At 33.1% G+C, this 12,840-nt stretch overlaps 1 protein-coding gene across 1 annotated transcript in view; it reads right to left on the reverse strand.

Annotated features, from left to right (window-relative positions):
- The window catches only part of LOC122517975 (neuromodulin), a 39,748-nt gene extending 29,169 nt beyond the window's left edge, over nt 1-10,579 (reverse strand). The window contains exon 1 of the mRNA XM_043636612.1: nt 10,296-10,579. The gene's annotated coding sequence lies outside the window, so the exon portion shown is untranslated. The remainder of the gene's footprint in view (nt 1-10,295) is intronic.
- Nucleotides 10,580-12,840: the final 2,261 nt, after the last annotated feature.

A 12,840-nucleotide genomic window follows, 5' to 3' on the forward strand; every position in this document is an offset into this window, starting at 1 on the left:
GAAAAAATGTTGAAACCAAAGGAATATTAAAATTGTCTTTTTTGTTGTTTCCTTTAGATCGGACCGTAAGCCATGTATTATGTTCTCGTTTCAAATTTAACGGTAAAATTTTCATTCGTTGTCTTTTCGAATTCTTATCGTCAAAGTAAGAAGGTGAAGCATCAAACGAGAGTGGTTGGTCTCAGTACGATAATTACGCTCCAATTTGCTTACACTTGATACTCTCTTGCTAAGTGCTGTATTCGCGAAGGAAAGTTGTGGCAAATTGTTAGTATATACGTGGTGTAAGAACGAACGTTACCTCTGGGAGCCATTTCAGGAAAACTGAGAGAGAAGAGAAGGGTAAAGGTTGGAAGGTATAGCAGAACTAAAATCGGTTAGGCTGGGGGAACTTGGCTCGAGTTAAATTTATGGCAAATGAATTTCAACCGAAAAGTGTGACGGATCGCGTGTTAGTTCTAACAAGAGTTTCTAAACGAATTCGACGAAGTTAAACAAATATTATTATCGTTGGTATACAGTTTTTACCATCACTTTCGATCCTACTTTTCATTTCAATTCAAACTTTAATTTCGCAAAGAAAAAGAGAAAGATGAAAGTTCGTGAAATCTCTTCAATGTGATTTTATCTCTTAGAAAATTTTTAAAAGTAAACAACACAAGGTAAACGAATCATGCGAGATTTTGTATCGTCGGGATAAAAGTGAGGAAAGAAAGCAGGTGTGGCTAATTATAATGGAAAAAAATTTTCTATGCAGACCGCGAGAGTAAAAAATACAAAATAAAGAAGAAACATCGTTTCGCTGCAATCTAGTTTTGTCAATATTGGTCGAAAAATTTGGTCGATGCTTGGAAAGTACGAGCGCGCCTGAATGTATGCTACCATCTATTCAAAATATATATCTGTGGTTCGTATTTGTCGAGGAGCTTTTTTTATCGATAGTCGGTAAAGTAGAAAACGTACTTGCGTGATTATTTTTATCGACGACATAAGTTGATAATATCGCGTTCTACTTTATCATAGATCGGTATTACATTCTTATCTTCTCAATTTCTGCGCAAAGAAACATATTTGTTATGATATAATAATGATAAAATTATATCGTAAAACATTTAAACATTTGACCGTTTGCATTTAATTTTGATAAATTAAAATCTGTATCCGAGATAACCTAAATAAATTATCTCGCTTAGTATTTCCTCATTGTTCTTATCTTGAAAAAAAAAAAAAAATGTAAAAAACGAAGATAAGTTATGTACGAATTAGTTTCTCTGTTTCATTTATTAAATGATTATTTATATATGTGTGTATGAAAAATGTGAGATGTCGGTTGGAAATGAAAATACATTTGAGTAGAAGATAGAATGACTATCGATGCATCAATGTCTTTGTCTTTTGACAAATACATACATCATTTTTAACTTATTTCTACTTTTTCCGTTATTACGTTATTAAAACAAATATATTAATTGATCACGTACATGGACATATAACATTTTATTATTGTCTTCTTTACAATTTGATCTAAAAAAAAAAAAAGATATTAAAAAATGACGTAAGAATAAAAAGATGAAAAATTCGAACGATTTGCCAATTAAGAATACAAAACTGGAATTTAATGAACTTGAACAAGCTGTTACACGATTAAATAGATCAAAGGAAGAGAATCCTTTATTTCGTGAGACACGCGATTAGATTATCGATCATAGTGCCTCTTCGATTCTCAATAAATTCGAATCTAAGATCTAAACTCCATGAAAGATTTATATTCCTCGAACAATACACTTATTTTCTCTTTTCTCTAATATACACCGGCACGTTCCAATATGCCACACCTCCGTTTGTTCAAACATAGGAGTGGTCTAAAGTTGTCTCTTTCCTCGATCCCGAGGCTTCCCTCGAGCTTTTGTTTGTCACATAAAAATCCTACTCCGATCGAATGTCCTTCGGCAATTGAATTTAGGTGTATACACATACATATGTACATATATTTATACGAGTATAGAAAAAGAGTTAGGAAACATGTTACGGGCCATTTTCAAATGAAATAACTCAAATGAATAACTTTCTAAAACGAATAAACAATTCGGAAAATTATACTTTAACGACGAAAAAAAGAAAGATGACGAGAAAATAACGTTTATTAAACATTTTGTCTCAAATACAAATATCCATGTATTTTATAAATTGATATTCTATACGTTTATTGGATTGTTATATAAATGTTTGATGAGAAGATTGATTAAAAATTCTCCTTTCGAATAATTAATATCGGCTACGTTCGAAAATTATTATTCTTCAAATACTTTGAGTATTTATTTAAATTTAATCAAAAATCGCAGTACTTTTTATCGAATTTAATAAAATAAAGTAAAATATTATTTAATTGGAAAAATGAATGAATCATAAAAAGCATGCACGTACAAAGCAAAGCAATGAAAAATTCTTAAATTCGACTGACAATAAAATGAGATTAGAATTAATCTCAATTTTTATGAAATCGTGTCTATTTAGTGACTTCTAAGAAACACGATAAACAAAGTATGACACGCACACACACACACGCACACACAAACCCACGCATGATATTTTTATTTAAGTATATAATCGTGAGAGACCGGCTTGTTTTGTATTCAGAACATTTGCATTAGCGTCGAGTTCGCTGATGTACGAAAGTAAATCCATGCACGCGAATACATATGCACGCACGTACACGTTCTCAATCGTGCGAAAGTCTATGGAAATGAAAATTTATTTTCAGATAATTTGACGTTGATCCTCAACGTTGATTACGTGAATTTATAGATCAATTTATGTTGCTCCGAACACAGAAGAACAAAATTATTCATTTGTTTCTACTAACAAGGTTTATTTGAGTAAAAATAGAAAAATATACGGGGTGTCCCACGCGAAAAAATTCCGCGAAAAGGCCGGAAACAGCACTGTGGTATTATTCGTGTTTTCTCGAAGTAACAATAAATTACACGCGTAAGTAAGATTTCGGTTTTTGAAAGCACTCGTGTCCTTCGTTCACCGGCAACGAGGAATTTTGATTGCAATGTATAGCCAATCGAAAACAGATGAACTTTTGTTTAAAGTATTCTTTCGTCGGGTACTTTTTTTCGCAATGTACTTGAAAAATCGTGACTAGTGTTATGTGGGGGACAGCTTGTATATAAGAAAGAGAAAAAAATGTTGTAAAAATGTGCTAAAAAACAAATGGATAAATACGACACGTAAAATACAATAAAAATAATTTCAATGGCATTCGACTTTAGACCGTCTGCTCGCTAGGCATTCGTTTATTGATCTACCAACTGGCGGCACTAGCCGGTAACACTTCTGAATCTCCAGTGGTTCAGGGTGAACGTCCTTTAACCCCTGACCCTTCACTTTACTTATTGTCAGACCGAGTCCGTTGATCGATCATTCGATCTTTTTGATCCTTGCCATGAGATATATATATCGAATAAAACCGAGTGTGTTTCTATTCGAGTCGATTATTAACCCATACGATACTTCTGAGAAGTAATAAATTACGATTAAACGAAATACCTGCTCTCAGCTTTGTTTTATTCAATTTTATAGATATATGTACGTGTGTATTTCATTTGGTGCTATGCATTTCATTAGCATTACATTATCGAATATAATTCATTCCGAAAAAACACATCTATACAATCCAAACGCATACACATATCTATATAACTGAATATATTAATTACAATGGGAACGTGTAGCAAGTTATTCGTGCGAATGTAGAACTCAAATAGACTCGACTTACCGATTAGGAGGAGCCAGGACAACTGGGATAACTTTTCATTCTATCCTATGATATAACCTTCGTCTCTCTCTCTCTCTCTCTCTATTTCTATACTCCTTTCTTGCTGTACTAATAAGTTTGCCGTGTTCTCAATTTTGTTGGAAAAGGCTATTAAGTAAACCGATTAGAATCCAATCGAGTGAACAAAACTTCATTTAATATTTGCTAATCTAATCGAACAATGTGTGAAATTAACAAAATGCTTTGGTTGACTCTTTTACGAATATATTGTCAGACAAAAAAAAATACTTTTAATTTGCTTTCTGTAAAGAAACGTATACGGGAAGAAAAAATTAGGACGATATTTTTCATTGATTTTACATTAAAAAATATAATTAGAGAGGGAAAAGTAAATAAAGAGAAAATAAAAAAAAAAAAAGGAAAAGGCGAGAAAATGATTCGATCAAATGAATTTTTCTTTTTTTTCGAAGGAAACGAATTTGCTATTCTTATCCGACGATATTTTAAGATAGACAGAATTGATAAAGCTTCAAACGCAGACGCTTTGAGCGATTCGTCTATCGATCCATCGAAGAGAAGGATGGATGATGAAAAAAAAAAGAAAAGAAATGAGACTGTATAAGAGAGAGAGAGAGAGAGAGAGAGAAAGGTATACCCTTGCAACAGTTGCAACCACCTGACGATACTTATCCGTTGCAATTTCCAACCCAAGTGCAACACGTCTTACTCAAATATTTCTAACTGTAACATAAGCTATCCGCCATTCATTTTCGTAATTTACATTTTTCTTTTTCTTCGCGTTAAAATATACTCGGCAATACGAAATTGCGGGCCCTTTCTTTTATTTTTCGCGCACATTTTTCTCTCGGATAAGTTCGACGCAATTTTTCGAATAAACATTTTCTAAAAAAGTAAACTTCACTTTCTTTCTCTCTGCCTTTTTCTTTGTTTGCTTTTTTTTTTACCACGATACTTATGCGAAAATTTCTATAGAGAAAAAGTAAACTATAAAAAAAGATTTGAAAAATTGTGTTGTTTCGGGGTAATGCTTGTTTTATTTATTTATTTATTTAATGAACGTTTAAAAATACGTATACGTTTAATTTGATTTAAATTGAATGGAGAAGCTTGCGAGCTTTGCTACGTTGCCTGTTATTTAATATTTTAATCGATAAAAAAGGTGGCCTCTCTCGTAACGAGTTTCCTTTTGATAGACTTCCGGTTATTTTTGACTTTGAGGATTTCGTAAAAAGCGGCATGTCGGCATGTTATTACCGGATTCGTACACTTAGCAACGTATTTCATCGACATCGCGATGGAGGTCATGAATGCACGCAATCCAAACGAGAAATACATATAATTGTATGCGTGCCAAACGGTGCTATGCATGCTCACTCTTTACATTTATACATGTATAAATTGAAAGAATGTTATCCTTTTAATATCGACCCTATGTTCAAAAGATACTCATTTTCATTTGAATTTTCAAAGATCAATTAGATCATCGAAATTTTCCCTAAATTTTACCCCGATCGTTCGAGTTAAACAAAATGATTGATTTATTTAACGTTTATATTTCGAACGTGATTTTTGCATGCTCACTCTTTACATTTATACGTGTATAAATTGAAAGGATGTTATCCCTTTAACGTTGAAATAAACTATTAAAAGGAAAAAATATTCGTTAAAGGCATAAGCAGTATGTTTAAAATATGTATGAGTAAAGTAATATCATAAACGTGAATGTTATGTCTCGGGAAAGATAAATTGATATGGCTTTCTCCTAACTCAAGGAAAATTGCCGAGGACGTGGGAGAGACCGATCGATCGATTCGTCGTCGTTCTCGTTACCGAAACAAATCTCGCACGTACAGATTTGGCAGCTCTCGAATCTCGATATCCTTTCGCTAATTTAAATTCAGTACTATCGGTCCTTTGCCAAGACCATTTCATCCATTTGTCGTTGGGATCTCGTTAACGTATCGTCTTATTATCGATCGCGTATATATTATTTGCTCGCTTAATTCGATATGAAATAAGTTTTTTCGTACGACAACAAACGCGTCGATAACATCATCGATAATATTCCATTTGCTATGATTTCGTTTAAATAGAAATATAATTACATTATATTATTTTATATATAAATAATCTAAAAGATGTTTTTTTTTCTTTAAATGAATAAAAAGGCAAGATGTACGATGAGAAAAAACAATGTGAAAACTAAAATTGGTGCAAATGAAGGAAAAAAAAAATAAACAATCGCGAAGGGGAGAAAAGTGAAGAAATCTTTTCGATAAAGTTAATAGAGAATATATCGGTAGATTATCGATCCTAGTAGAGTAAAAATAATGGAAGAGGAAGAAAAAGGGAGAAAGATGGAAAATAAATGAGTAGGTAACGTTGAAGCGCAAACAGGAGAACGTAAATAACCGTAAAAAGAGCTCGTTCGGGAATTTATTCGCTCGTACGATAACGTACATATGTTTTTATAAATGCACCAGCCTATTTTTCTCTTTCTCTCTCTCTCTCCACTTTCTAAAGTAATCGAAAGGAAAACTCTTCTCGTTAGTGTCCGTTCATCTATGTAAATGTCTATGTGTCTGGAGAAAAGATTTATGGATAATGAGATTTATCGAATAAACATTTCCCAATGGTTTTTATCCCCGATCGACGTTACTGTTTAAAACGTAAGAATTTGTTTTCTCCAATTTACAACATATTTCTAATCCTAATTTCAATGTGCAATACGATTATTACAAATGTTTAACAAAAATTGTCTTATTTTGAATATTATTTAAATACTATAATTCGATTGGAAATATTTTACAAATTTTTTCTATGATTTTATGGAAAATTTACAAATGGGAGATAATTATTTATAAGTTTTAATCATTTTGATTCGCGAATTAGCGTTTTAAGATAAACGGTGTCTTTCATTAGAAAGATTCTCTTATGTTTCAAACAATAGAATAAGTTAGAACGAGAGAAATAGAGAATAGTTGATTCTAAGGAGAGGAAATCGGTAAGAAAGATAGAACTTTTCGTTAGCTTAACTACCACTTTACTTACACTTAGCCTTGCATTTACAAGAAATCATTACTTATTCAAGGATACGTGAAAACTTTGAAAAGAGTATAGAAGAGACATTTAATGTTTCACGCGCGGTTATTTTATAAAAGAAATTAAATGAAACGAGATATTAATTATTTCATTTGATTTCATTTTATTCTACTAACGTACATTTGCATGCTTCTAATATAATATTTGTAAAAAAATGTTTCTATATTTTGTTTTATCTACAAAATTGTATTGCAAAAGAAGACAAAATTGTAATATTTTTCTATTATAGATCCTGATCCGTTACGATTTACATAAAAGAAAAATAAACTTCTTTTCCACTAGATCGAAGGAAAATGATACGATTTCGAATATTGAATCAGCGCGAACGTCGTTAGGATTATTATTCTTTGCGAGTAGAGACTTGTAAGGGAGGATTTGATTTTCGAAGGAAACATCCTTATTCTATTCGGCATATCGAATAAAGTGTCTCTATCGGTTTTCAATCTGGAAGTGTAGTGCGATTACGTCGATAAATCGATATGCCGCCGTTATGTATCTACACTAGGATAACAATTTCCACGAGAAAATTCCTGGATAAAAGTCATTCCAGCACAAAAACGTTTCACTCTATCTACCATGTACAATATATGTGTGTGTGTGTGTGTGTGTGTGTGTGTGAATGCATCTATATACTATTTAGATATTTACTATGGTATTATTTACGTGCCGCTGGATACATTCGACTAGGATCTTAAACGCCAGGAAAATTCGTTCAAGTTTACGAGTTCGAAAATTCACCTAGACGTACCTTAGAACGATGTCTAAACCGAGTAAATGTCTCCGCAATCACCTTGTTCGCTTCTAACAAGCACATGTTATATAGTCGATGTAAGTGTAAGATTGGGTCATTAACCTATTTTAGTCAGAATACGTTTGATGGTCACGCGAACTTTCTGTCTCAAGGAATGCAGGAATGTCCTTTCATTGTTATACACGTTTATCAATGACTTACTCGTACGTACTATACACGCAATTCGGAATTAATTAAATTCAAGAATAAACGACCAAATAAAAATATTTGTAAGATCAAATTGATTATACAAAATTTGGAGGAAAAAATTCATCCTTAAAATCACTCAGGATCTCATCGCGTGCTTTACAATTATAATTAATTCATTTGATTAATGTCAATATATTTTATTATTCGAATTTATTGAAAGTTTTTGAATGTATTGCGGTATTTTTTGTTTTTTTTTTTTTGTTTATCAAATCAAACACTCGATCCGATCGAAACGTTTTCGTTCATTGGATTTTTGCGCTACCGTATTCGTTCAATTTCAACGTCAATAAGTAATTGAAATCAGTGCACGCGTGTATTAAAATCGCAAACGCAATTACTCTCGCGTCGATACATTTTCGTGGTGCATTTATATTAATGCATATATATTTGGTATTTTGGTCATCGTTATATTCGGATTCCTTTTGCACAAACGTACGTTAAGTTTTTTGCCAAATTATTCGTCGGATTGAAAATTTGAAACTGTGCGATATATTTCTACGGGGCGTCTCGTTACCTGATCGATAGATCGAGAAGAAAAGTGTTCGTGTCTAGAGTGAAGGAGAGATGAGTCATCGAAACGTTTTTCTCTCTTTTAAAAATAAAAAGAAAATAAAAAAAGAAGAAAAAAAATGAAATAGGAAAAAAAAGCATATCAGCCCCTAGGAGGCACGTAGAAAAAAGCTCACCCGTGCTATTTATCTCGCGAGATGATCGCATTAAGATTGGTTTACATCGTAGTTCACTATGCTCGTAAAAAAACCACCCAACTTTTGTTATTATCCGTGTAAAATACTGCAAAATAAGTCAAAACTTGGAAATAGAAAAAACAATATTAATAATAATTTCGAATAAGAGTGATCATTTGTAAATGCGTTAAACAAAAGTTTGATCGATCGTATTTTAAAATATTTCTAAATTATCGTAACACCCCCTGTTTATAATGAAACGTTGCTATTCATTATATACCAAAGTTTAGTTCGAACAACTTAAGCTTTACTATTTCGGTCTCGTTGAGGTATTGAAAATTAATAATTGCTGTATAATAATATTGAGTTCAAACGATAATTTAAATACCCCCAACCCTACGTTTAAAATATACAGAGTGGTTCGATAATTATGAGGATACTTTGAAATATAATCAATTCAAATTTGTGTTTAATAAAATCTCAATTTAATTCTCACGATTTTGAAAATGATTAAACCATCCTTTACGTTGCACGATATTATCAACGTAAAACATTATATCTACATACTCATTACAAACGAATAATTGGAATCGCGTAAAAAAGAAAAAAAAGAAAAGAAAAATAAAGAAATAATACCTTTCAATTACAAGTTCATTGGAGTATTTAATTCGTAATACGTAGGTGTTGGGGTGTAACTCTTTGTCTAAAATTACATAGTTAAATTAACGCATCCTGCTGATCACGAAGCTTGACGAACGTGCTACGAACTGTTAACCGTGGCGTCGTTTATATATCGACATTCTGCCATACGCGACAGAGTTCTAAGGTCCGTTTTAACAAGACGCACTGATTTTAAATACCCTATATGTATATACATACGTCATCAATCTCAACAATTTCTTCCTGCTTCGTACGACCTTCTTACTTTTCTCCTTTAACATATTCTCATTCTTCCACGGATATTTTTCCTTCGAGTTAACGTATATTAATATCACCTATCCTACTTCATTATGTTCCCCTTATGTCCATGTACGCATATCGTTGAAAATAATTGCCGAATATATTTTTATTCAAATTTCGAGACTATATACTTAACGTCAAATCGAATACACGCGTGCACGCATACACACACACACACACACGTACGAATAATATCGATTGACTATCCAGGAACATTATTATATGCAAATTAACCATATTATTCTTTGATAAACAGCTTTAAAAAAAAGACTAAGCAAAGCATCGAATCGATACTTTCGATTACGATCTATTACAGTCGCCATTTCTAAGAACACTTATACATTAAAGCGAAAACGATGAAATCGAACGATACGTCCTTGTAGATTTATACAAACTTTTTATTTCTCCGTCTGCTTTTCTTTTTCATTCTTTCTTTCTTTCTTTCTTTTTTCTTTTTTCTCTTATTGAATAATAATTCAATGATAAAAAACAAGACGTACTTTTAAAGTCAAAAGAGAAAAAAAAAACGAAAGAAAAAAGATTGTAGTAGACGGGAGAGATGGGGTAAGGAGGGAGAGATTGAGGAAAGGGTAGGGGGGTGGGTGGTAATCCAGACGCGAGCCAGACGCAAACTTCTCAACGAATAACTTGCGTGTTCGATGAAAAGATAGGAAAATAATGAAATAAAAGTAAGAAAACAAAAAGGAGAAAGAAAGAAATGGGAATAAGTAGATAAACTCACCTCCATTCTTGACGTCCTCTTTTGCTTCTTCAGCAGCCGGCTGGACGCTTTCCTTGCTCGTGTTGCAGCCCATTTTCTTCTTCTTCGGGTACTATCTCTTTCTCCCTTTCTCAGGCCTTCTTTCAACCCTCCGAATTATCCTCTTCCAGCAGCACTTCTTCCTCTTTTTCCTCTTCCCTGTAGACCGGCTACTCCTACCGGCACTCCCCGTTTCGCGACTCTACTCTACCCCCTTTTCTTCCCTCCTCGTTTTCTCGTCAAATCGACTCACCAGTTAACATCTATGATATACCTAATGATGTAATAACAATCATAATTAATTTAGATATATATATATATATATATATTTACAAGGAAAACAAAATATTATTAATTATCCGATTGTATAAATATTATTATTATTTATATACGTGATAAGAAATAATAATATAACACATAGACAATTTACTATGATATTTGACAAAATGAAATAATCAGAGAAAATCTAAGGATTAGTCAGACTGCCAGGAAGACGACAAACTACTACGACTACGACGACGACGACGACGACGACGACGACGACAACGAATGACGACGAACGTCGACGATAGATGCGAACTAACGTACCTCCTCCCCCCTTATCTCTTCTTCTTCCTCTCCTCTTCCAGCAGTTTCTTTTCCTCCTCGAATATTCGACGATCTTCCGTATCCTCCTCGAGATGTTCTCCCTTTTTTTTCTCTCTCTCTATCTCTCTCTTTCCTTTTCTATCCTTGCATTCGTCCTCGAAGGTCAATGGCCACGGCGCGCGAGTGTTCGCGTGTACTTACTACCCCCTTACTATCACCTCTTCTCACCTATCCTTTTTACTGGTTTGTTATGTCTGTTAAAACTCCTCGTCAAAGATACTTCAAACAAACTCCACCACCACCACTACTACTACTACTACTACTACTACTACTACTACTACTACTACTTTTTCTTCTCTCTGATATTAACACATTGCTTATCTCCTTATCACATGATTTTCTTTGCTCGACTTTTATCTTACTCGATATATTATACTCCGAAGAATGGAGGAGGATCGGCTTCACCAACACAATTTACAGGAGGGGAAGGTACGTTGATTCCATCGGCACGAGTACCTTCACAGTTTTATGCGTATACATATATATGTTCGATATCTTCGTGTATTTTCATATACGCATACGTATGTTTCTATGTGAGAAAGAGAGTAATAGAAGGGGTAGACAATGAGAGAATGAGAGAGGATGAGAGAAAGAGGGGGACAGAGAGAAAGAGAGAGAGGGAGAGAGAGAGAAAATGTTCACGAGCAACCCCCGAAAGCACGAAGGACTCACGTCGACGACACGGGGCGTACTGACGACGCTCTCTGCCGACGACCCTGCCCTTCGTTGCGCGAATACTCTTCTACCACTACTATTACTACTACTACTATTACTATTATTATTACTACTAACACTATTACTCCTAAACACACCGATTTATCCTACAGGCTTACTCAAAAGTCATAATCTTCTTCAAATGAAATAAGCTTACGGTACTTTTCTTCTACGTTTTTTTTTTCCTTTGGCTATTACCCCCCCCCTCTCTCTCCCCCTGCAACATTTATTCACTCCAATTCTTTCTCTTTCCTTTTTTTTTTTTTATTCGTTTTTTCTATAAGATAGATGGGAACCGTGAATGCGCGTTCATCCTGCTTTTCCCATATTCGTTTGTGGTGGCGCCATCTTTATTATGGCTAACATTTTCTTCGTGTTACATGTCGTCGGTCCTTTTTGCAAATGCTCTTCTTTTTTTTTTTTTGTCATTTGGTTGTTTGCGCACATGTTGAGGGGACGAGCGATTTGATTTGTTTTGAGTGGATTAGAAAATATTAATGATGATTTTATGGAAAGTGTTAATTATTTGTGCTAAGTATAAGATGATTCTAATTGTTTTTTAAATGAGGATATTAAAAATTGTCGATAAATGATTTTTTTTTACGATTCGTTTATCTTTGTTATCTATAAAATAGAATTCACGTAATCAATGAACATATTATATTTTGTTTATAAGAATTAAAAATCATTATTTTTCCGTAAAGAGAAATGAAAGGGAAGTATGCAACATCGACAAATTAATCGATAATGCGTTCTGAGCCGTATCATCTCGATCTATTACATTAAATTTATTCAATCATGGAATCCTCAAATTACATTTAACGGATTTGAATCAAATTATTAATAGCGTTATATTAATTAAAAGAAAACAATATCATTACTACTGCGTGATGCTTGTAACAAGAATTATTTATAATAATAACCGTTCTTAAGTTATCTCATTTGATATATATATATATATAACTTTTTTAATTATCTTTTTATTTATACCAATTAAAATTATTTGCAAGTATTAACCAAAAAAAATGAAAAATATGTAAACCAGTTGAAGAATGTAATTTTGTCAAATACAAATATCCTGTAAGGATCCTGGAAAGATCTTTTTAATCCGTATAATTCGTTAGAAGCCTTGTTATTGGCTAGACTGGTAGACTATTGCCAGACG

Source organism: Polistes fuscatus, unplaced genomic scaffold, assembly GCF_010416935.1.
Source record: "Polistes fuscatus isolate 324 unplaced genomic scaffold, CU_Pfus_HIC Scaffold22, whole genome shotgun sequence".
Classification (NCBI taxonomy): Eukaryota; Metazoa; Arthropoda; class Insecta; order Hymenoptera; family Vespidae; genus Polistes; species Polistes fuscatus.